The sequence below is a fragment of the Python bivittatus genome, unplaced genomic scaffold (assembly GCF_059951505.1).
Source record: "Python bivittatus isolate LINGU-HERP-01145 unplaced genomic scaffold, Pbiv_v1 ctg000980_np1212, whole genome shotgun sequence".
NCBI lineage: Eukaryota > Metazoa > Chordata > Lepidosauria > Squamata > Pythonidae > Python > Python bivittatus.
In genome coordinates, this window is record NW_028277125.1 from 31,460,937 (window position 1) to 31,486,189 (window position 25,253).

General features: G+C 36.3%; 1 protein-coding gene across 8 annotated transcripts in view; it reads left to right on the plus strand.

The window, feature by feature from the left end:
- EPHA4 (EPH receptor A4) overlaps window positions 1-25,253 on the plus strand; it is a 389,379-nt gene that overhangs the window by 164,541 nt on the left and 199,585 nt on the right. For 3 of the 8 annotated variants that reach the window (XR_015794499.1, XR_015794500.1, XR_015794501.1), the window contains one exon: window positions 1,631-3,821. The exons of the other annotated variants lie outside the window; for them this stretch is intronic. The gene's annotated coding sequence lies outside the window, so the exon portion shown is untranslated. Of the gene's footprint in view, window positions 1-1,630; window positions 3,822-25,253 lie in introns of those variants that run through there. 8 annotated transcript variants of the gene reach the window in all.

Below are 25,253 nucleotides of genomic sequence, written 5' to 3' on the forward strand. Positions count from 1 at the left end.
ACTCTGTGAGGTACTACCAAAGCAAGCTACAAAGCTGAGCTATGAACGTTAAGTAATAGCAGATTTGTGGTGTTGTTCTGTCCTGGCTGGGGAAGGTTGGCAGGCAGCACCTTTCTCTAGTTTCTTCCTTTAAAGTTGCCATTTGCCTTTCCTCATTTGCACCTAATCATGACATAAACATACAGGAAAAATATCTTTTTTCTGTTGTGTCTCTCGAGGTTGCCTTCATTACATCCCCAGTCCTTGAGTATGAGAGGTTTAAGTCAGACCTACCTTGGAGGGTACTCAGATGACTGCACTAACTTGAAATAAAGACAATAGAGGCAGGATAGGGATCTGCAATGGAGGCAACACATTTCACAGCTGTAGTTTTCTGTCAACTCAAAGATGAGTAGGGAGCACTTCAACTCATCAGTAGGGTAGGAAAGCCAAAGGCAGTTCTCTGTTACTGAAGCACTCCTTTCTAAAATCTCTTTTTTTCTTCGTATTATAAGCCTGAATACAAATTGCTTTTCACAGCAAACTAACACATTTAAGACCCAACATTAGAATTCTCAGATAGAACAAATATGAAATATTAGCATCTGTGTCTGGGTAGGGGTGTAGACTCATTGCCCCCACCCCATTTGTTCCTTTGTTTTTAAATATTTAACAATAGTCTGTTTTTTTCCTGGGCCTGGATGCTGGTAAAGAAATAAGAAATTGAGCAATGTTGATGAATTATTCGACTATATGGTTGCATAGGTGAAGTAATATTGGGTAATCCCCTTGTTGCTAATCTTGTTCACCATTCAATTTTACATTCATTCATTCATTCATTCATTCATTCATTCATTCATTCATTCATTCATTGCAATCAGTCAGCCTTTTTCCCTTCTCCAATGAGCTCTGACTTCTTCTCTTCTCTTCTCTTCTCTTCTCTTCTCTTCTCTTCTCTTCTCTTCTCTTCTCTTCTCTTCTCTTCTCTTCTCTTCTCTTCTGTTCTCTTCTCTTCTCTTCTCTTCTCCTCTCCTCTCCTCTCCACTCCTCTCCACTCCTCTCCTCTCCTCTCCTCTCCTCCTCTCCTCTCCTCTCCTCTCCTCTCCTCTCCTCTCCTCTCCTCTCCTCTCCTCTCCTCTCCTCTCCTCTCCTCTCCTCTCCTCTCCTCTCCTCTCCTCTCCTCTCTGGAAGTAGACTAGACTGGACGCATTCAAGGACACAACGGTCTCATAAGTAGGTTTCTTGCTAATCAAGCTGTGTTGCAAAGTTCTTCTGTCTCAGCCTTCTGGATACTGGATTCTGTTTCTCAGATGATGCTGAGGTCTATATTCCTCAGATAATAAAATGATATTTGCCATATTTATAATGTAGTTATTTAATAGGAAGTAAAGTCCCCTTCAAATTAACTGTGAGTTTGAGGGTGGTGTCTATTTATTGAGAAGAATAGAACATACTGTTAAAAACATATGAATGGATAGAAGGCACAATTGCTGGAATATGAATGATTTGATGGATGTTGTGAAAGATTATTCATCTCTTAGGAGATGATGTTAGTCTGTTGAATTTTAACCCTCCAATTTCTTTTCCCTCTACTGTTTGTCTTATCTTTTGCAATTGTTTATCTCCTCTTTTTCTTTCTTTCTCTTCCCAGTGCAAGAACCTATTCTTATTGCACAATTTCCATTCTGGTTTTTTTTTCTGCAACTCCTGGAAAGAAGGAACTAAAATGGGACTAAAATTAAATATAAAGAAGAGCAAACTAATGACAACAGACAGAACAACCAGCCTTAGAATTGACAATGAAGATATCAAAGTGGTGGATAGCTTCTGCCTTTTAGGATCAACCATCAACAGTAAAGGAACAAGCAGTCAAGAAATATCCCATAGACTATCACTTGGTAGAGCAGCCATGAAGGCCTTGGAAAAAAAGATTCAAATGTTGTGATGTGTCTATACCTACAAAGATCAGAATACTGCAAGTCGTGGTATTCCCTATGACAGTCTATGGAAGAGAAAGTTGGACTTTGAAGAAGCAAGATGGGAAGAGTATTGACTCTTTTGAACTTTGGTGTTGGAGAAGACTGCAGAGAATACTGTGGAAAGCCAAGAAAACAAACCAATGGATCATCAAACAAATCAACCCAGAGTTCTCACTTGAGGCATAAATGATGAGGCTCAAATTATCCTACTGCTGACACATTATATGAAGACCTAGCTCTCTGGAGAAGGCTTTAATACTGGAAAAGGTGGAAGGAAACAGAAGAAGAAGGTGACCAGCAGCAAGGTGGATAGTTACAATAGTGATGGGGGCACCATTGGAAAAGCTGAAGGACCAGGTTAGGGACAGATCTGCATTGAGAAAATCTATCTATGTGGTTGCTAAGAGTCAACAACAACTTGATGGCATGTAATCAATCTATCAATCAATCCTGGAAAGAAGGAGAGGATTGTGAGACCTTGCATATGTATGTGTGTGCATGTAGCTGTGTGCTTGTGTGAGAGTGATTTGCATGTTGAAAAGAAGCAAGATGGATTTTGAATGTATAGGAAGTTGAGGAGCACTTGGGACTATGCTTGCGTTTCCAGACTGTTTGTGGCTTCTGGGACATTGATTGTGCTCCAATGTTCTATTCTTTCAGGAGAAAGGAAGGGCTTTGAATCCAGTCTTTCTTGAGTTGCTTCTGAAGTGCCTCTTTTTTGCTGTTTACTATTTGCTATTCAGAGTATTGAATTTGAAACAGCTTTGGTGATGGAAGTTCTCAAGACTTTCCAGATATTACTCCTTTTCTACCCATAGACTTCTTCCTCAGCAAATGGGCAGTGCAATCATACATAATTTCTCTTAAGTGTTTTCAAATCCTATGTACAGCCCTAGATGCACAGTAGACCAAGACCTAGACCAAGTCACCTTCTTCCATCTCACATATATATACCCCACCATTTGTTTATCTCAGAGATAAAGATGAAGACATTGTAAACTTTCAAAATCTTGCACACATTTTTGTGATTTTTGGGGGTGTATGTGTGTCCAAATAAACATGTTACCCTAATTTAGATTCTGGATTTTTCTTCTGGCCAGCCTCTTATATTTTGCCTTCCTGTGCATACACATGTTCACCTAATAGTAAAACATGCATGTATATATTTACTGACAGTCTTATTACAAAGGTGAAATAAAGTGGGGGGTGGCAGAGCAGAAAGTGAGAAATCATCACACACATTACATTGTAGGGTGGTCTTTTGTTTTCCAGAGTTCAGGCAATGGTTCAATGCCTTAAAAGGGTGTGAGAAGTTAACAAGGCAGCTAAAACTGATTCCAAATGAGAATTTTCCATCTGGTGGCCATAAACATGATATATACATGCCAATTTCACTTATGCTTTTAAAGCCAAACTATGTTTTAAGTGTGCAACATGGGGGAAAGCTGGCTGCAGTTATAAAGCATAATGAAACAAAATTATTACACTTTAAAAAAGATGTCTCAGACTGCTGAAGATGCTTAAGAAATGGACACGCTTTATGTGAAATGGTAAAAGTGTAAATAAAAATACAGAAAATGTTACAAATGTTCTCATTTCATTGTAACACTTAAAGCCAGTGGAATCAGATTAGAGTGAGCACTTTACTGTTTCTGCATGGCATAACTATGTTTTCATTTCAGCTATGTTGTTGTTGTTTAGTCGTTAAGTCGTGTCCGACTCTTCGTGACCCCATGAACCATATTGCGCCAGGCCTTCCTGTCCTTCACTGCCTCCCTGAGTTTGCTCAGTTTCATGCTCATTGCTTCAGTGATGCTATCTAACCATCTCATCCTCTGCCGTCCTCTTCTCCTTTTGCCTTCAATCTTTCCCAGCATCAGGGTCTTTTCCAAAGAGTCCTCTCTTCGCATTAGGTGACCAAAGTATCTGAGCTTGAGCTTCATTATCAATCCTTCCAATGAGCAGTCAGGGTTGATTTCCTTTAAGATTGACTGGTTTGACCTCCTAGCAGTCCAGGGGACTCTTAAGAGTCTTCTCCAGCACCACAGTTCAAAGGCATCAATTCTTCGGCGCTCAGCCTTCTTTATGGTCCAGCTCTCACAGCCATACATTACTACTGGAAAAACCATAGCTTTGACTATGCGGATCTTTGTCGGCAAGGTGATGTCTCTGCTTTTTAATATGCTATCTAGGCTTGCCATAGCTTTCCTCCCAAGGAGCAAGCGTCTTTTAATTTCATGGCTGCAGTCTCCATCTGCGGTGATCTTGGAGCCCAAATAAATGAAGTCTGTTACTGCTTCCATTTCTACCCCTTCTATTTGCCAGGAATTGATGGGTCCAGATGCCATGATCTTAGTTTTTTTAATGTTGAGTTTCAAGCCAGCTTTTGCACTCTCCTCTTTCACCCTCATCAAGAGGCTCTTTAGTTCTTCTTCACTTTCTGCCATGAGGGTGGTATCGTCTGCATATCTGAAGTTGTTGATGATTCTCCCTGCAATCTTAATTCCGGCTTGTGATTCTTCCAGCCTGGCATTTCTCATGATGTACTCTGCATATAGGTTAAATAAGCAGGGTGACAGTATACAGCCTTGTTGTACACCTTTCCCTATTTTGAACCAATCGGTTGTTCCATGACTGGTTCTAACTGTTGCTTCTTGGCCCGCATACAGATTTCTCAGGAGACAGGTAAGGTGGTCTGGTACTCCCATCTCTTTAAGAACTTGCCACAGTTTGTTGTGATCCACACAATCAAAGGCTTTTGCATAGTCAATGAAGCAGAAGTAGATATTTTTCTGGAACTCTCGTGCTTTCTCCATGATCCAGCGAATGTTGGCGATTTGATCTCTAGTTCCTCTGCCTCTTCGAAACCCAGCTTGTACATCCGGTAGCTCTCGGTTCATGTATTGCTGAAGCCTAGCTTGTAGGATTTTGAGCATAACCTTGCTAGCATGTGAAATGAGTGCAATTGTGCGATAGTTTGAGCATTCTTTGGCGTTGCCCTTCTTTGGAATTGGAACATAAACTGACCTTTTCCAATCCCGTGGCCACTGTTGCGTTTTCCAAACTTGCTGGCATATTGAGTGCAGCACTTTAACAGCATCATCTTTTAGTATTTTAAATAACTCAGCTAGAATACTGTCATCTCCACTAGCTTTGTTGTTAGCAATGCTTCCTAAGGCCCACTTGACTTCACTCTCTAGGATGTCTGGCTCAAGGTCAGTGATCACACCAGGGTGGACATCAGGGACATTAAGATCTTTCTTGTATAGTTCTTCTGTGTATTCTTGCCACCTCTTCTTAATCTCTTCTGCTTCTGTTAGGTCCCTGCCTTTTTTGTCCTTTATCATGCCCATCTTTGCACTAAACGTTCCTTTCATATCTCCAATTTTCTTGAAGAGATCTCTAGTCTTCCCCATTCTATTGTTTTCCTCGATTTCTTTGCATTGTTCATTTAAGAAGGCCTTCTTATCTCTCCTTGCTATTCTCTGGAAATCTGCATTCAGTTGCTTATATCTTTCCCTTTCACCCTTGCTTTTCACATTCCTTCTTTCCACAGCTATTTGTAAAGCCTCATCAGACAGCCATTTTGCTTTCTTGTATTTCTTTTTCTTTGGGATGGTTTTAGTTGCTGCCTCCTGTACAATATTACGGACCTCCGTCCATAGTTCTTCAGGCACTCTGTCTACCAAATCTAATCCTCTAAATCTATTCATCACCTTCACTGTGTACTCACAAGGAATATGATCTAAGTCATACCTGAGTGGTCTAGTGGTTTTCCCTATATTCTTCAATTTAAGCCTAAATTTTGCAGTAAGAAGCTCATGATCTGAGCCACAGTCAGCTCCTGGTCTTGTTTTTGCTGTCTGTATAGAGCTTCTCCATCTTTGGCTGCAAAGTATATAATCAATCTGGTTTCGGTATTGACCATCTGGTGATGTCCATGTGTAGAGTCGTCTGTTGTGTTGTTGGAAAAGAGTGTTTGCTATGACTAGCTTGTTCTCTTGACAGAACTCTATTAGCCTTTGCCCTGCTTCATTTTGTACTCCAAAGCCAAACTTGCCTGTTATTCCGATTACTCCTTGACTTCCTACTTTAGCATTCCAATCCCCTATGATGAAAAGGACATCTTTTTTTGGTGCTAGTTCTAGAAGGTGTTGTAGGTCTTCATAGAAGCGGTCAACTTCAGCTTCTTCAGCATCAGTGGTTGGGGCATAGACTTGGATGACTGTGATGTTGAATGGTTTGCCTTGGATACGCACTGAGATCATTCTGTCATTTTTGAGGTTGTACCCCATTACTGCCTTTCCCACTCTCTTATTGACTATGAGTGCAACTCCATTTCTTCTAAGAGTTTCTTGCCCACAGTAGTAGATATAATGGTCACCCAAATTAAATTCACCCATTCCCGTCCATTTCAGTTCGCTGATTCCCAAGATGTCGATGTTCAATCTTGTCATCTCATGTTTGACCACATCCAGCTTGCCTTGGTTCATAGTTCTTACATTCCAGGTACCTATACAGTATTGTTCTTTACAGCATCGGACCTTCTTTTCGCTTCCAGATACATCCACAGCTGAACGTCCTTTCGGCTTTGGCCCAGCCGCTTCACTCTTTCTGGAGCTACTTGGAATTGCCCTCCGCTCTTCCCCAGTAGCATATTGGACACCTTCCGACCTGAGGGGCTCATCTTCCGGCATCATATCTTTTAGCCTTTTAACATTGTCCATGGGGTTTTCTTGGCAAGGATACTGGAGTGGGTTGCCATTTCCTTCTCCAGTGGACCACATTTTGTCAGAACTCTCTGTCATGACCTGTCCGTCTTGGGTGGCCCTGCACGGTATAGCTCATGGCTTCACTGAGTTACGCAAGCCCCTTCGCCACGACAAGGCAGTGATCCATGAAGGGGTCAGCTATGTTACCATAGGAGTAAAATATTTTTGGTTAATATCATTTCGCCAGTCTCTTATATTTTCATCTTAGAATTGTGGGACAGAAAGCTATTCTTTTAAATTTCTAGTAATTTGGAGCTTGGCTGAGTTTTAGTTTGACAGTAAAAAAAGACAAAATGTATCTTTGGATGTCTTCATGATTTGCCATGTAGGTTAGAAGATAAATGACTAATTCTAAAAGATGATGAAAAAGTACTGGACCATTGCTATTACATGACCTGTTACTTTTGAAAATAAATAATCTCACATAAATAATATCTAATATTTCCTCTTGTTATTTTAAGTGGGTGTGAACTACTGGCAAAATTCATGAAGCTGAGTTATTTTTTTACATTTACAATATAATCCTAAATATTTCCTTTCAGGAAAAAGCAAGTTCACCTGGTATTGTCTCTCAGGGATATATGCTATTGCAGTCTTAGTTTTATTTATTCATTTGTTTTTACCACTGAGCATTAATGCAGTTTATTTATAATAATGAAAGGAACTTTAACATGTTTTTTAATAAAGGAAAATAATATGTAGCAAACTTTGATATACACACACACACATAATAAATAAATAAGCCAACAAGCACATAAGAGGAAAATGTGGATTTGTTCTGTCATAGTTGCTGCAGCTTTATAGCTGAAGTGTTGCTATTAGAATTTTATCAGACAATGGTGCTAATAACGCTTGTGATAACTCCAGATAGTAATCTGTATGTTCTTTCAGGGATAAGTGAGCAGAATTATAGGGTGAATTCTGAAAAGAGAGGCATGTGTATTTCACACATAGGCCTAATTTTTAAAAGCAACCTTTTCAACCTAGTCCAATTTCTTCCCTTAAAACAATTCTCCTTCAACTGATCTTTCAAATCCCAAAGGAGTTTAATGTTGAACCTACTTTTCAAAGCATTTGTCAAGGGTCAAGTTTCCATGTTCCTTTAGCAAAGAATGAAATAACCCTTTAGGGATCCAATGTACTATACCTATGTATCAGTGTGCTATAACATGGTGACCTCAGCAACTTCTTTTTTTCCATTATTGTTCAAGAGTCCAATGTTTGACAACTTACTGCTTCAGAGATGCTGGTGGTGATCTCTAGCTCAGTAGTAAACCATGTTTTGCATGCAGAAGATCACAGGCTAAATCCTTGATACTCCCATAAAAGATGCAGTTAGCAGGTGATCTGAAGGACATATTCAAATTTCCTAAATCCATTAGGGATGCTACTCTTAAGAGGAAAATGTTGGACTTCACCAGGAAATTCTAACCTCATTATAAAGATTTTCAAATGAAAATTGTGTTGGCAACTGTAAGTGAACCACAACTAAAATACTGAAAGCAGGTTATAAGCAATAAAGAGGCATCTTTCCACATGTTTATACTTTAAAAACAAATTTGCAAGAGGCCTAATTTAAATGCAGGCTAATTTAATTTGTTCAATTTGGACATGGTGTATAATATGGTACTGGAAAGCAAATCTTGAAACAGTTCTTTTTCTGAGCCGATAATTACAGAAATTTGTCTTCTTTCCTCTGCCACTTTTTGCTTGTGGTAAAATTTAGATTTGATATCAGTATGGGAAGGAAGGGTTTTTCTTTATCTTCTAATTAAATATCCCAACAAAAATGGCTTAAAATCAGTAGCAATGTCCTTAGAGATTCTGTGTATATCAATCATTAATAAATCCTAATTATTTTGTCTTAGCAACAGCTTACTGAATCCAAAAATATACTACAGTTTCAAAAACCTGAGCTAGTATAAAGTGTATTTGCTACATTAGGAATATCACCACAAAAAAGAGCTGTCAAATGATTAAAAAATGAAGAGACATCTAGATCTAATTAGTAGAGTGCAACAATCTAAACATGCATAAGATAGAAATTATATGTGATTACTTCACAGTCTCCATTTTAATTGAATGTTTCATGCTTGATTTTTTAAAATCAAATCATTTAATTATGGGCATAGGGAAGCAACTGCATAAGTGAAGTTTAAATAACATGCAACATAAATCATCAAAGCAGAGCTGGAGGGGCATTCAGACCATCAGGTCCAACCTCATGCTCAGTGCAAGAATCTAAATTAAAGCATCCTCCAGATTTGTTTTATAGCTTCTGTTGGGATTGATCTGATGCTGAACTGCTCTTATAGTTAGGAATATTTTTCTAATTTTCAGATCCAAACATTGGATCTGCTTTCCTGTAATTTAAATCCTTCATTTCATGTCCTGCACTTTGGCCTTTACCTTCCTCTCTTTGATATATTTTCAGATATTTGTAGGCTTTGAAGTCTCTTCTCTATTGTATATATACTCAGTTCCTTCAATCAATAGGAATTAATTCCTAGTACCCTGACCTCACTGCCCTGATTTCTCTGAATGTGTGATGTGCTGAGCTGGACAGAGTATTCAAGGTGGGATTTGAACAAGGCAGAATAAAGTGGAACTATTAGTTCCTAATTTGGAAGTAATTTAGAAATTATACTACAGCTTATAGGTATATCAGTATCTATTTATGCAATCTAAAATTGAATATGACACATACCTGTATTCAGGTTCTTAATTATCCCTCCCAATTTTGGCTGATCTGCAGATTTGATCAGCATTCTTTCAATTTCTTCATCCAGATCACTAAAATACTGAATACAAGATCCAGAACGGAATCCCATGGCATCCAGTCACTGCTTCATCCAGTTTGATGGGAACCATTGATCATTTTTTTAATACAATTTTCAAGGTATCTCTGTATCACCTTAACTGTCTTGCCATCTAATCCAGACTTAACTAGCTTGCTAATTAGAGTATCATATATTTTGTTAAATAAACAGATAAATAAATAAATAAATAAATAAGATTTTTTTGTGTGCTGTCTCAGTTGCCAAAGTAACTCAAGGTGGCTTATAAATTAGAATTAAAACAGCCATAAAAACAATAAAAATAAGAAAACAAATAACAATACATGCCACACATTGGGAACGATAGCAACTCAGAAAAATGACAATAACTTGGAATAAACTACCAGGGAGTAGATCATTGCACCCCACCCCACAGCCTTCTGGAAGAGCTTTATAAAAATCCAATAGCCTTAGGGCCAAGCAAGCCTCAGGGGGGCCCTGTTCTACAGGCAGGGGCAGATATGGAGGAGGGGTCTTATAGGCTATTCATGACATGCTGTTTTTGGTCTTTATGTACTGGGCTGTAGTTCCATGGATCCTCTTTGTGACACTTTTTGAAGGATGGGCAACATTAACCTTCTTCCGCTCTTCTCCAGATTTCTCAAAAATGTCTTCCTATATTAAGAGGTTCAGCCAAACTAATATGCAGTTCCTTCAGTACCTTAAGATATTATTCATTTGGCTCTTGAAGGTTTAAACTCAAAGTAAATATTCTCTTATCATGTTTTTAAAATTAGTCTCAAGCTTTAATCCTTCCCCTTTATTCTGCTCTTGACAATTTCCTTGTGGAATGCATACTATTTTTTATTTTTTTTTAGAATACTGAGATAAAAGGAGTTGGATAGTTTTGTCTTATCTTTGTGAAGTCTTAACATTTTACCATCTTCACTGAGCAGCTGGTGTTCCATTTTTTTCTCTTATTTTGATCATTTTTAAAGAAGACTTTTTTTGTTATTGCTCACAATCTTCACTATCTTTAGCTCATTCTGAGCTTTTCTTTTCTTGACACCCTCTCTCTATAAAACAGATATATAATGCTGGACAATAAGGAAAATTTATGAGAGAGAAGCCAAACGTGCCTCTATGCTTTCATGTCTCCAGTCAGGCTGTGAAAATGGAAGGTTTATCAGCAAATGTTTAAGTGGTTGGAAGAATAAATGCTTTAAAAAATGAATGCTGTGAGCTTTCTAGGAAAGCAGTAGAGGCTTAGACTGTATTTGAAAAGTATGCTTTTTCTTAAATCTAATTGCTACATTGCCAAAATTGGAACTGAAATTGCAAAAACTGGTATAAGGCTTGAGATGTCTATAGAGAAAGTACCTGAAATATAGGAACATAATAAGGGTTTGCTGAATGAAACCAAAGAATGTTCTAGGTCAGTGTTGGCCAACTACATGCATTCAGATAATTCACAAGCTTGGAAGAATTTTTCATCATTACTCCTTAGCAGCTGATAAGGTAAAGTATAATGTTCGCGATTAAGATATCCCTTTCTTCCATGGATTAGTTTGTAATTAAGTATTATGAAAGAATAATTTTCATACTCTATCCTATGACCAGTAATTCGATTACTGTAGGCTCTGTGCAGAAAGCAAGATGGCTACCTTTTTTTTTTAATGCTGGACCAGATATTGGAATTTGGAATCAGGATGTTCCAGGCAGATTTTTTAAAAAAATCTAAATATACTATTCTAATCATATTTACTTGTAATTCTGTCTCACTGAGCAAAGGAGACCTTACTTCCAAGTAAGTATGTATCAAGATTATATTCGTTAATTTTGCATTAACTTGGATCATTAATATCTAAAGAGGAAAGAATCTATTCTTCCTTTTATTAAAATGTGCACAAATGCATTTTAATAAAAATATATGCTCACAAATGAATGTGCTCTGTGTGGATATGTAATAATATTTTTATCAATATAATATTTATATTGGAAGAGATCTCACTTGGAATTTAGCCAAAGTAGGAACTGAAGATGGCAAAAAGGCTTCCAGGAGATTACAAGCCTATTACAGCAACATCCTTAGATAAGAAGCAGCATTCTTTCATTATACCCCTTCATGAAGTATTGGTTTGTCCATCCTCTTCTCACTCACTCAGTACAAAGTGGAATTATTATTATTTTTTTACAAAATCACCCCAATAGCTCACAAGCCATCCCATCTAACTGCCTCTTAGATTTTTCCCTTTTTGGCTTAAAAGCAAGGTGATTTTTAACTGAAGCTCTTCCCAATTATTGATATCTAAAATTTCCATTAAATGGTCATTACACAGAGAAAAAGCTTTTACCGAGTTAGTCATTTAATGGGCAATAAAGTTATGACAATAATTGGGACCATTATAATAAGCGTAAACAGAATCAAAGCAATGTCAAGGAAGTAAAACATTTCCATCTGCCATCAAATCTTGATTTTTAAGTGGCATATATGCTCAAATCAAATTACACTAAGAACTTTTTAATATAACATAAATAATCTTCAAAGGCTTTGGATTTACTAGAAGGAGTTTAAGTTTAGCTCTCCTTTATTGTCAACATAAGCTGGCATGCTATGAGAATGGGAACTGAAATAAGGCTACTCTTAAAGTGGTGTCAGTTGAGTATCCACTACTGATGTATTTATGATACTGAGAGCTGCATGTAAGTGTATCTTCAAGGACACAATTTGGCGCAATGGTCATTAAGTGAAATATAAAGCAATTTAGCTTTAAAAGTAGGTGTGACTGAGCCAAATGTAAAAGAGTCAAGAAAGGAGGCATTTAGAAAGCTTTAGAAAAAACAGCCAAATGTTGACAGGCCTATTGTCAAAAGCTGAGGATCACTAGACAACAGTATTACGGAAATGAAAACCAGAACAAATGAACAGTACTGTGGAAAGAATTCAGACACTGGACTTTTTAAATATTTAGTTTAGAAATGCCATTATGATATAAATCTAATGTTTTATTCTAATTTCTACCAATGTTTTCCAATAGTTTTATGTATACCCAAGCAACAATGCATGTTTAATAAATCCAAAGTTATTTCATGAATTGCAATACATTCCACTAATTGATAAATATAAGTTCATTTTACTATCACAAAACAACTTTTACCTGGTGCTTTCAGCTGTAATTATATCTGACTTTTTTTCACTAAGCTTTGGCTACTGTAGCAGGTATGAATATACAGTAGCTCATCATTACCATATAATCTTTAAATATCTGATTTTAAGCTAGCATTTAATAGTTTAAAATATTAAATACTAGCTTAAAGAAACCAGCATTTTGTAGATGGCAGATGCTCCTCTCCTTTGTCCTTCTGTGCTTCACTTCAGAACTAAGATTCTGGTTTATGCTAAGTCAGAGTTCTCCATTATATCAATGCATAATTCAGGAAAATAAGCCAGGATGGAATTGCTTGGTGAAGGTAGAGAAAGGAAAAGAAGGAGCACTTGGCCCCAGTGCTAATTTCCATCATCCTAATCAAGGATTATTTATCAAGTCTGAATGATTGCCCAAACCAAACTGTATGAAGCTGAATATTATTACAGTGGCCCAATGGCATAATTTTTCAACATCCCTGAAAAAGGGCAAATATTTCAGATAAGTATCTGATAAGTATTAAAGTTAAATAAGTTAACTTATTTAACAGATAAGTTAAATGGTCATGCTAACATAGTCACAAAACCTTGGTAAAAATGAATGGGATAAAGCCTTGCTTTTTAAAAAATTTAACTGATTTTTCCTAAATACAGTTATAAAGATTTATGATTCTGATGTTTAATATTTTTCTTTTGGGGTTTATTCTGCTTGTTTTTTGTTTTGACCTTTTCATTTTTGCATTTTATCTCTTTTTTGTACATTAAAGCAATAAAAATAAATAATAATAAAGTAGTCCAAACATGAACTTTTGAGAATAAAAGTGTGTCATCACACAGTGTAGTATCACTGTTTTGCTTAGTAAGCAGAACATGGTATAAAAAAGACTGAAGACCTAAATTTCATGCAATTGTACTTTAATTATTCACTGTGGTTTACAAACCACAACACACTAAGCCAATTATTGTGTAGAATATTGTATAAATCCTGCCTCGGTTTCATTTCAGCAGAGCCAAAGAAATTTACATCAGTTGAGGCCCACTGATAAAAACTGTGGGGAGAATGTTGCTGGTAAAACACCATTTTAAACCATACTTTTTCAATTTACTTCTAGAATAGGCATTTGTATTGATGTACAAATACAAAATGAAAAACCAGCCTGTTCTGAATTCTTTATTCAGCTAATTGTGCTCCTTGATATACGTCAGTATAGTTTTCTTTTCATAGCTGTATGACTCATAGCAGGGAGAAATTCATTTTGAAGCTCCTGAACATAGTTTTCTGTCACTATCCTGACAATGGGTGATGCATTACTCAAAAAAACAAAACAAAGAAACAAAAACCCTCCCTTTAAAAAAGGAAAAGAAAATGGTAAAAAGGATATTATCCTTGCATAGTTAGGAAAGACTCAGAATTGTAGCTAGTCATAAGTAGTGCCTGAACTAGCAATTATGCTGTTCTTGCTGCAAAACCATTATCAACTTTAGACGCTGCTTCCCATAGGCAAATCTATTATCATTAGAAATTTGGAGCTGAGATTTGATTTCAGGCTTGGGGAGAGTTTTTCTTGGATAACCTTCTAAACCAGCTTTTCCCATGCTAGCTGGGAATCCTAGAAATTGCAGATATGCATTTAATGAAGAAGCAGGAAGGAGAGTGGATTTGTGACTGATTTTCCTCTTTGTGTATTCTGAACAATAGGTGCTGCATTAATGCAACTACTTGTAAGTAGGCATAGGCAGCTCCATGCCATCAAGGCTCCAACTGCATATACACAGACGGATGCTTACAGTTATTTGTAAAAATGGGAGAGTTTCATTTTATTTGCATTCAGAGAAGAAGAAAAAAAAGGTAGTTAGAGGAATACATTAAACTTCTTGTTCAATGGCATTCTGAAATCAGAATTATCTTTGCAGTTTTACTTTTTGAAACACCAAAGTAATGTATTGATAACTTATGTTGCACAAAAGTTTTCTGAGGTTTGAATTTGACACAGAATTGGACTTCCAAGGGGTGACCATGTTTGTTCAGAGCTACAAGAAGCTATTTGGGTTTGAAAAGGTATTTCTCCTTCTTTCATTGATTACAGCTAATGAGATTAGACTATGTGTTATATGACACTAAGGATAAATAATAGGGTTGTGGGGCTCAGCTCTGATTCAAGTCATTGAATTGATCCAATTCAACAGTTTAAATCTATTTAGAAAACAGTTGATTTGATTCAATATTTCAATTCAAAATATCGAATCTGATAGGTCTGATTCAATTTTCTGAAGTGACTTTTTTAAAACGCATCTCTGCATGTACAAATGACCTCTTGAATCATTGAATCAAAGTATGAAAGTAATTTGATTAAACGATTTGATTGAATCACCTTTGAATCCAATCTCTGAACTGGATCTTTGATCAGCTCTAGTAACAAAACCTTGCCATTGCCTCCTGTCTGCCAGAAAAGGAATCATCTTCCTTGCCTGGGCATTTTGTATTATGCTGTGTGCTGGCAGTTTCATTACCTGCCATAAATGTAGGGTATAGTTTGTAACTTAATCCAGCTGTGGTTACTAGAGTCCTACTTTCCCATATTCTAACAGTTTTTTATGTGATTTATTATCCTCTCCTACTCTAAAGTTTTGAAAACAACCTGTATGAGAGATAGTGAGTGGTAAGAAATGCAGAGATAGTGAATGGTACAATAATTTCTTGATGAGGTAAAATCTGAACCCAGATCTTTCCTGCTGCCATTACAGCATATTTATTGTTTTCCATTACTGCAGCATGCACAACAGGAACTTTGGCCAAGTAGCCACAAAGAGGCCAAGGAATTCCTGCAACTTCCTGAACTAAAGGGATAAAGAAAAAGAAATACATGGCATGTACAGAGCTAATACTTTGACCAGGTCTTTCCAGAATGAGGTGACAGTTCTGAGCTGTATGTGTTCTTGAAAGGTTATACTGTATTGATGAAAACTGCTGCAGATGTATGTATGTATACATGTATGTATTAATATGGAGAGCATTCAAAACAGCATCTTCAGATGTTCAGAGCAGTATCATTGCCTGCACCAGGCTGATGAAAAAGAAAAATGTGACTTCCTCTATGGAGAAATAAGCAGTTGCAAGGATTCTACCTGCTTTGGCAATTGATCCCCATAATGGCCAACAACATGAAACTAAAAGTTTAAGTCAGGGGCATAGAACAGGAAAAGAGAATTGGAGGCTGTCAGGGTGTTTCCATCCACTATGGAAAAAAAAGAGATCAGGGAATTGCAATTTAACCATGGGCAGAAAACTACAGACAATGTTTGAAGGAATATATACATGAGTTCTCACTTTCCTATACCTGACAGGAATGATGGATATGCTTGCTTTTGTGTAACCAGAAAGAATAACTCCATGTGACATGGTTATTTCATTCTAGCTACAAGCAAAACTGCCCCTAGCAGAGCAAAGAGAGCTTGTATTGCTTACTGTTATGTGAAGACATAACAGCACACCGAGCTTCCAACAGCACTACCTTCACTCTTTGGTATCATCTTTCATTTTTCTTTCAATCCAGTGTAAAGAAACACATTGTGGCACAGGTATCAATTCAATCTACTTTATTTACTTGAGCCAATGGAACCAGGTTAGTAAAGTGGCTAATTTATTGTGAACTGAAATATTATTATGGAACAATTGTCAAACTTATTTAGAATTCTTGGCAGACTCTGAACAATGTTTATTCATTAATATTAGACATTCCCAAAATACTTCTGGCACGAGATTGACTCACTCCTAATAATAGATACTAAGCATGAATTTATTGCCCAGTATACATCACTATAGGAACAGCAGACGGTTCATTCACTTAAAATAACAAGCACTGTTAGGGTTCTGAATGATCTGAGGCAGAAGTCCAGGTAAAATGTTATATAAGCATATAAAAACATAAACAGGTTATAATTATTTTTATGATTTGTATGTTATACATGGCGTTTTTAAAATGTGCAATAGTTTTGAGGAATCAGTTGCAAAGATCCACATTCCTTTATTTAAAACAAAACCAAACAAAAATAAGGGGGAAATATTGCTGGTTATTGTTCAGCCAAATGTCAAGAAATTCATTTGTCCTACCTTCTACTCATCATGCAACAGTATCTGGAGTACAGCCAGTAGTGACTGAAATGTTGGAGGCAGGGCAAATGCTTGCACTGTTGTGCTTTTTTGGAACAGGTACAATGAAACTTCTGAATCAGGCCTTGGTATCCATTTGAGTATCCGTGTTCAATGAAACTGGTGAAAGGTTGTTGATGAGACATCAGACTCTGTAAGCCTAGAGGGCAGTTGTAGGCTTGCTTCCTGTACTTGTGACTTCTCTGCTTACCTGGAAAGGCTGTAGTGGAAATCTTGCCTGATTCAGCTGAACATGATTATGAACCTCCAAGGGATTCAGAACCTTGACAAAGCACTGTTCCTGAACACAGAGTTCTGTCAATGGATTTGATTGGATGCGGTTACATTTCCACTTCGGATCTTCCAGGCAAACAAGGGCAGATTGAGACTAGAAGAGAGAGCACCAGAGCAGAACTCTGTAACAACCTTCAGTCTATACATTTTGAATGTCTGCATAACATTAGTAAGAAACTCAGTTGAAGTTATCTGTACATCTTGCTAATAATGTCATTTTCCTTTGTTGTTAATGAATACTTGATTTCTCTATCGTTGGTATTCATCAGAGATGAGGATGCCAGTGAAAGCAAACTCTGGAATCACAAACAGTTTGTCTTAAATACCAGCTACTTGGGAGCAAGAATGAAAGGCAGCTATTCCTTTCCTGTTAATACTTTTGAGTTTTGCAGTGTGATTTAAGCCCTGTGTACATGTGCACAAGATCTATATATTGACCAAAGGGTAGAGCTTGGATCCTGCTGCTGTGACGGCCATCTTACCTCTTTGCTTCCTGTGGATGCTGCTGCTTCTGAGTTTCCCAAATGCATTTGTTTGGCTGCCAGGACACAGAATGCCGAACTAAATGGGTCTTTGGCCTGATACAACAAGGCTTTTCACAAACCTGAATTCAGATCAGCATGCTTAACCATGTCATACATAAGATGCCACCACATTTACTAATTATTTGCTATAGGACTCTATAAATTATTAAAATTGGGTTCTTTTCATTTTATTCTATGTCATTATTGCCCAAGAATTTTTAAAAAATTACTTGAAGAAAAGAGCATGTGAGAGTTTCAGGTGTGCAACATTAAGGTTCCCAGATGTTGTTGGGCTTCAATTCTTCATTGCAGGCATGGCTGGTTAGGGATGCTTGGAATTGTAATTTAGCAGCACAGGTGAGACCACAATTCCTCACTTCAGAATTTTAAACCAGAGACTTCCTTTAACCATACATTAGAACCTTTAAATTCCATGGTTCGCTATGGGAAAAAAAATAGGATTATATTTAATTCATGCCTTGAAAAGGAAGGGAGGCCTTAAAATGCACATTTTTATATAAATACTGATGAAACTGTCCAACAGAACACACTGGCTTAAACAAATAAGATTTGAAACTAGAGCGTTTCTCCTTAACTTTCTCAATTTTCTTACTTCACTGAGATAAATTCAGTAGACTTGTCACAAAGAATTTAAAACTATTATTAATTTAATGGAGTCCTCTTCTAATAAGAATGATAGAACATAGCTGATCAAATATGTTAGGGTCCAGTAGAGAGATCATATTTGTTCAATGTATCTACCCTGCTGGGTTTTTATTATATATATGTTCTTTACTGAAGATAACCTTCATCTCAACATTACATTTTTTTTTTTTGGAAACAGATCGATTTAATGCCCATTACAGAGAGAGATAGGAGCTTGTGTTATGGAGTGCAGCGCTGCAATTCTGCATGAGTGATTTATTTATTTATTTAAACAGAGAGAAATTAATACAAATATTAGCATGAACTTAGAATAAAAATAAAAATGTTAGGCTGCAATCTAATGTATATTTATTTAAGAATATGAATACCTGCTGAGCTGAGAGAAACTTCATTTAAGGAAATGTTTCTTATGTGTTAACTTAAACTGTTTCTACCCTGCCAGTCAAAGTACTTCAAATGTAATTTAAAAAGAACTATTCATCAACTTCCCTGTATGCAAAAAGATTAAAACAATAGCACCACTACTTTTATCAGCAACAATAACAATAGCATGTTGATCTCAAACAATAAAATATCAATAAAATTCAAATTGTCTCTAGAGCATTCTCTGCCACTTGCTATCCAAGACTATTTAGAACAGTATTTTTCAAATGTGGCAACTTTAAGATAGATGGACTTCAACTCCCAGAATTACCCAGATAGCTTGCTGGCTGGGGAATTCTGGGAGTTGAAATGCACACATCTTAAAGTTGCCACATTTGAAAAACACTGATTTAGAACCATGTTATCCCTGCATGGATTTCAGAACACCAGGATGGTAGAATATACAGTACATTCTGTATTATGCCTGGGATCAGGATGGTCATGGTTTCTCGGTTTTAACAAACTCTCATCAAATTGTGTAGTATCTTAAAGACTAACACACTTTCATAATATAAATTAACTTCAGCATTTAACTGTAGGTCAAGAAATCATACATCATAATAACTGTGTAAATCTTTAAAATGACACAAGACTCTTTTAGAATCTTTGTTGCAACAGATGCAATGATATCATATTCTCTATTTTGATTCTTTCCAGATGTGTCAAGAACCAAATGTAAGCTGATGTACCAGCTGGGAATTATGGGAACTGAATTCCAGGCCATGTAGAGAGAACTGTGGCGATAAAGCATATTCTTTATCAATACATACATAGTCTTTTCCTATTTTTAAATGAGAAATGGCATATCATGTGTTTTTTAGTTCTCTGCATGTTGCCTTTTCTTTTAAGTAATTTTTTTCTTAAAAGGCACTCAGGCTTGAAAGCTGTAAACTGTTATCAAAGTGCATTTCTTTTCATTTGGGTTTCTGTATTACTTTACAGGCATCATAGTGCATGATTAAGAGTCAGTCAATCTACTGATTCAGCTATTCGACAATCATTAAACTGATTACCTCATAGTTACTGTTCTACTCAGCTTCTGTTTGTATGATCATACTATAAGAAGAAAACCTCTTTCCACAGAAACCAGTAATTTCCGATGGCATCTTTGTCTAACAATTCTCACAGCTTCCCCCCTCCCTCCCCCTCTCCCTCCCTCCCCCTCCCCCCTCCTTCCTTCCTTCTAAACAACTTCTCATTTGGAGCTATGGTGTCTGTTCAGGCTGTTACTGTACATTGTGACCTAGACAGTATAGTCAGGACTAATAGATGTCAGATGCAAAGATCCGGATGGCCAATTGATGGGAATAGAATGGTTAGTGTTTTCTATTTTGTTGGCAACTAGGGGCCATTCAAGTGATTGCAACCCAGATCTGATAGCCATAGTATAGTAAAACAACAACAACAACAATTAAACAGTTTGTCACTTGTTGGAATATCAATGACATGAGATCTTATTTTTTAAAAAAGTAAGCTAAAATTAATTCAATTTTACAAATAAAGAAATATCGTGACAATATTTTTCAGAGTGCAAGTCTAGTTATAAGTTCTAGCTCCTTGTTGCATAGAAAGTGGATGGAGCTAAGGAAGTTGGGCTTAGATGCTCTTTATATCTGTCTAATACTTTATATAACCTCTGAAGATTATTCCATCTGATTCAGTTGCAGGTGAAACAAAATATAGCTGTAAGAGGTAGAAAAGTACTATAGTCCTCTTACTTTCCTGATTACTAATACTGTTGATTGAACTGAGCCTGCCCACATTAACTTCCATTTCCTATTTAGGATATGATTTATCCTTTGAAATAACAAGGAGGAGGAGGAGGAGGAGGAGGAGGAGGAGGAGGAGGAGGAGGAGGAGGAGGAGGAAAAGAAAAAGAAAAAGAAAAAGAAAAAAAGGAAAAGGAAAAGGAAAAGGAAGATGGCATGCCTTAGAACATGTGAAATGATCCTTTGCAATGTGAGAACATGACCAACATTCTGGAAGTGTTAAGACAAGATAGCATACTTTGCTATTTTAAGTTTCCAGCCCATTTAGAAATTGATTCCTTGATCTTTTATGTCATTTTGGTGTGATATGAAATAAATGTTTGTGTGGAAAATTGATTTTGTGTTTTATAAAGATATTAGCATTCAACCATATGTCAACTTGATTGTATATCATCTTAATGTGCACATATGATAAAAAAGAAATCTTTGATAATGTACTATCATAGGTAGCCAACTTGGGTGTTATCCAGATATTTTGGAGTGTAACACTTTTATGGTTCAACCAGCATAATCAGTAGTGATGGATTCTGAGAATTACAATCCAATGTAACAAGAAGGCATCGGGTTGGCTATGAACTACAGGGGAATGAATAATGGAATGCTTTGTTTATAAAAAAAATATAACCTGTCAGGAAGCATATATAGATATTTATGGAAAATGAGCTCACTCATTCTCTGTCCATCTGAAGCATGAAGGAGCATAATCAAAGACTGGATTTACCATTTCATATATCTTTGTATAAACTCGCTCTGATTTTTACTGCTTTCTGTCTGACTTCTGGATAAAAAAAGAAGTGTAACATCTGTCAAACAAATGAAGTCAGTTTATGATTAAGCACTGGAACTTTGTTTCCTTGGGTAATGACCAAGTTACCAGTAGAGGGTACCATTGGCACAAATCTCCCAAGTTCTTTGTTGCTACAAATATCTTCTACAAAAAGTATGCCTTTTTAGGCTGTTTGGCAGGAAAAATATAGATACATCACTAGAGATCTGTATAATATTGTTACCTATCCTTAACCACAATCCAATGAAAAAATATGTGTTACAATCTAAATAAAGAAAAATAATAATTATCAGATTCTTTTAACTTCAGAATGCTAGGTAGTACTTTTATGTATTGGGTAATCATTGTAGATTTCCAGTACTACTATTTTCTAGGGTGAAACCCTTATTTATTCCTAAGTGGAAAATTTGTGGGATAATACATGCAATTATTTTCCCCCTGGTTTGTGCTGAATTGTCCATACATAGTTCCCTAAGTGTGCATGATTAATTGAAACTTTAGATACCACATATGCATAGAATTATGGATATGTAAGTCTCTTCTCTACATCAGCTGAGAACCCTGCTTTTCAGGGTATCTGATAGTGTTGACTGAATACTAGCTATATAATTTGCCTTTTCTACTTTTTAAAAAATAGAGAGAGAGAGCAAGTGATGAACTACTGCTATAACTTTATTTGCTATCATCTCCCATATATCTGAATTTTAAATAGAAATGTTGCCTTATTGCCCCTCAAAGGTCCAAGCAACATGATAAATACATTTTTTTCTCAAAATTATTTGAATCCTTTATTCAACTTTTCAAGTCTGACAAAATAAGATAGGTGGACTTATTTCTTGTTAAAAGGAAAAAAGGTTCATTCTGTAGCCACAAATCATTTCCATGTGGTCTAATAGTATTCGGTGACAATATAAAAAATAAAGCTAGTTAACATTAACACATTTCTCTCATCAAAAAGCTTTTTATAATTCATAAACAAGAGTCCTTGAATTCCTATATATCATTCCACTCCCCAGTACAAATATTTTCAGAGTTCAAATGGTCATACATATTAAAACTGTTGTCAAGCCTATTTCCAAATTTCTGTTGTTTAAAGTGGCACAGATTTGACAGACAAGAAATTACATACTCAGATCATACTAGTAGTCTCTGCCTAACATAAGAGAACATACTTTTAGAATTTTTCTTGATTTCAGTGAAGTTATAATCATGTATTGCTCTCAGAGCATTCATAATTTCTATCATTTTAAAGTAATAATATTTTGTCCTAGGCTAGTTAATAAAAGAGGCAACATGGAGCAAATCCTAACTCCACAGTGAGAAACTAAAATATTATACACACATGTGAGACCTGCCACAAAATACCATGGTGAGGCGATTTCTGTTCTGTATTCCAGCCAGCTAGCTGGGTGCTTTGCCAAGTTAATGTATTCTTGCTCCTCTTTGTATTCTGCACTCTCCCTAAAAATTAGCTATTATTGCATGGCCATTAAGTAGGTACTGTCCTTATGGGACAATTTTGGGTGTCCCCTCTAACCTTTTTGCAAACCATGAACCACTGGTAACCATTAAATAGGTGTAGTTAAAGAAGTGCTAACCTGAACAAGCCAGCTTTGGCCATTACTTAAATGATAAGGTTGTATTACATAGCTACTCATATCTAAGCTATATTATAGCTGGATTCCTTTGAAACAGCTGCATTAGAGGCCTACAAAACTCTTGCATTATATAGTCTTTCATATGAAACCACATACAAATATTAATGACATCTTGTTTTCACCTATAATTATTCAGCACCTTACATACTACTGTACCTTTCTTTTGCTCCTCTTTAAGTCTTCTGTTATGAAGGTAGTTGTATAGTATTGGATGTAGCTATTTAACTCTCTAGCTGGATCACATTTTTACAGATTAGCTCACCACAATATGAATGAGAATAGTTCTGATTTTTCACGCTGCCACTTTGCACACTGCATACATTTTGTCTCTTAAAATTGAGAGGGGCAAATTCCTCAGTGGCTCATTCTGATTAGGTCACAATACAGCTTAATCATTCAAAACTTCTAATTATTTGTGTAACATTTCATTCATCATTTCTTGAAACTAGCCTTTGCTCAAAGAGTGTACACTCAATTACTAATTTAAAGAAAGGGGGAAAGTTGGGGTGGAGGAGCATAAGCCACAAAGAGTGAAAAAAAAGGAAGGCAGGGAGTGCAGAAAACATCTCTGCTGTTGTATAACTAAAATGGGTAATTATGTTCTGCCAAGCACATCACTACTGTCCAGCTGGCACAATTAAAGAAATAGCTGATCAGTTCCAGGTATTGATTCTGCTAACATGTTTGTTCACGGTTGCTTCTAGTCTAATTAGCTCTTCCCACCCCCACCCGAACACATTCCTTCTTTCCCAGTCTGAGAGCATACTTTTTAGACAGATCTTTCTACAGGCAGCAATATATGCTAGCCATATTTTTGTATCAACAAAAACTATACCACGGTCCTTCCTTTATTCTAAGGAGTGACTGGGAACTCCTTAGAACAAATATGCTCTGTAAATTGGAGAGTGTGTATTTGTGTGTGTGTGTGTGTGTATACATATGTGTGCATGTGCGCAGCCTTTTCTATAAAGAAAAGCTTTTTGAAATTAACTTTTCAAGCTCTAAAGTTCACGTTTGGCTATTTCACAATGATGGAAATCAGTACGGGGTAAACAATGAGTTCCAGATTAGGTATTCTCAGCCATTTTAGAAGAAATAATTTTTGAAGTGTATTCATTGTATGTATAAGATGCTTAAAAAGCATATTTACTAGCCCCTGAGGCAAAACAAAACAATACACTACAAAAATATAAAAATACAAGAATAAAATGTACATGATAAAAATGTGAAACCAAAGCCAAAGCCAATGGGACAGCAACCAAATACTACCCAAAGTATTTCAGGTCAGAATAAAGGTCTTAATATCACCCAAGAGCATCAATCTAAAATCAAAATTGTAATTATGAAAGAGATGGGGATTTGCATATTTAATTTCAGTGTATCCAGTTTTCATTATACAAAAGCACATATATTATTTTGTCTCTGAATATGTTCTAAATTATTTTTTTTAAGCTTTAAATAGGAGAATGGCTATCCCTGCTGATAGAAGCTAGAATTTATTTCTGACCCAAATTACGCTGAAATCACAGTGGTTCCTTAAATAGCTATGTTTTTTTCTCTTTTCAGTGGTTCCCTCTGAATCTTTAACTCTCATTATCCACTTGTCAACACAGGAATTGTAGTCTAGCATATCTGGAGGTTCCAAGTTGGGTAAAATTGGACTGAACTATCACACACTCCACTCCCCATACACACATAATTTCCTTCACTTAGACAATGGCATCCTATTTTGTTGAAAATCTGGTACAGATTTTGCCTTTGAAGGGCCCCCAGCCAAATGTGGAAGTGGCTATACATTTGGCTGATGGCACTTCTGTGAGATTACTGAAGGCCTGTCTTCAAAAGAAAGTGAGAAGGGATAAATCTTACCAAACTTACACACTGATGGGAGACAGAGGAGTTCTTTGAGTACGAAGAATTAGTTGGAAATTCTTTAACATACAAAGCTGTTGCAAAGTGGGGGAGCTAAGTAGGAGGAAGGAATGAAGGATACTCGAAAAACTAAAATATACAAAGCCCTGCTCATTAAAAAAAAATAAAATTAAAATGTATTTATTTGTATTATATAAATCAATCAAATGCTCATGGTACTTAACAAAAGTAATTACAAAAATCAGAATCCAAAAAATTTGGAATTTAATGCAAACATTATTTAACAATTAAAAGCTTGGTGAAAGGAATGATTCCTGGATATTTTCTAAAGGGAATATAATCCAAAAAATGGGAGTGAAACCTTCCCCTTTGCAAATAAATGAGCCTCTCACAATAGAAGCATCTTCTAAAAGGCTCCTGTCAGATCTTAACAGATGGATAGGTTCGTATTGAAGGAG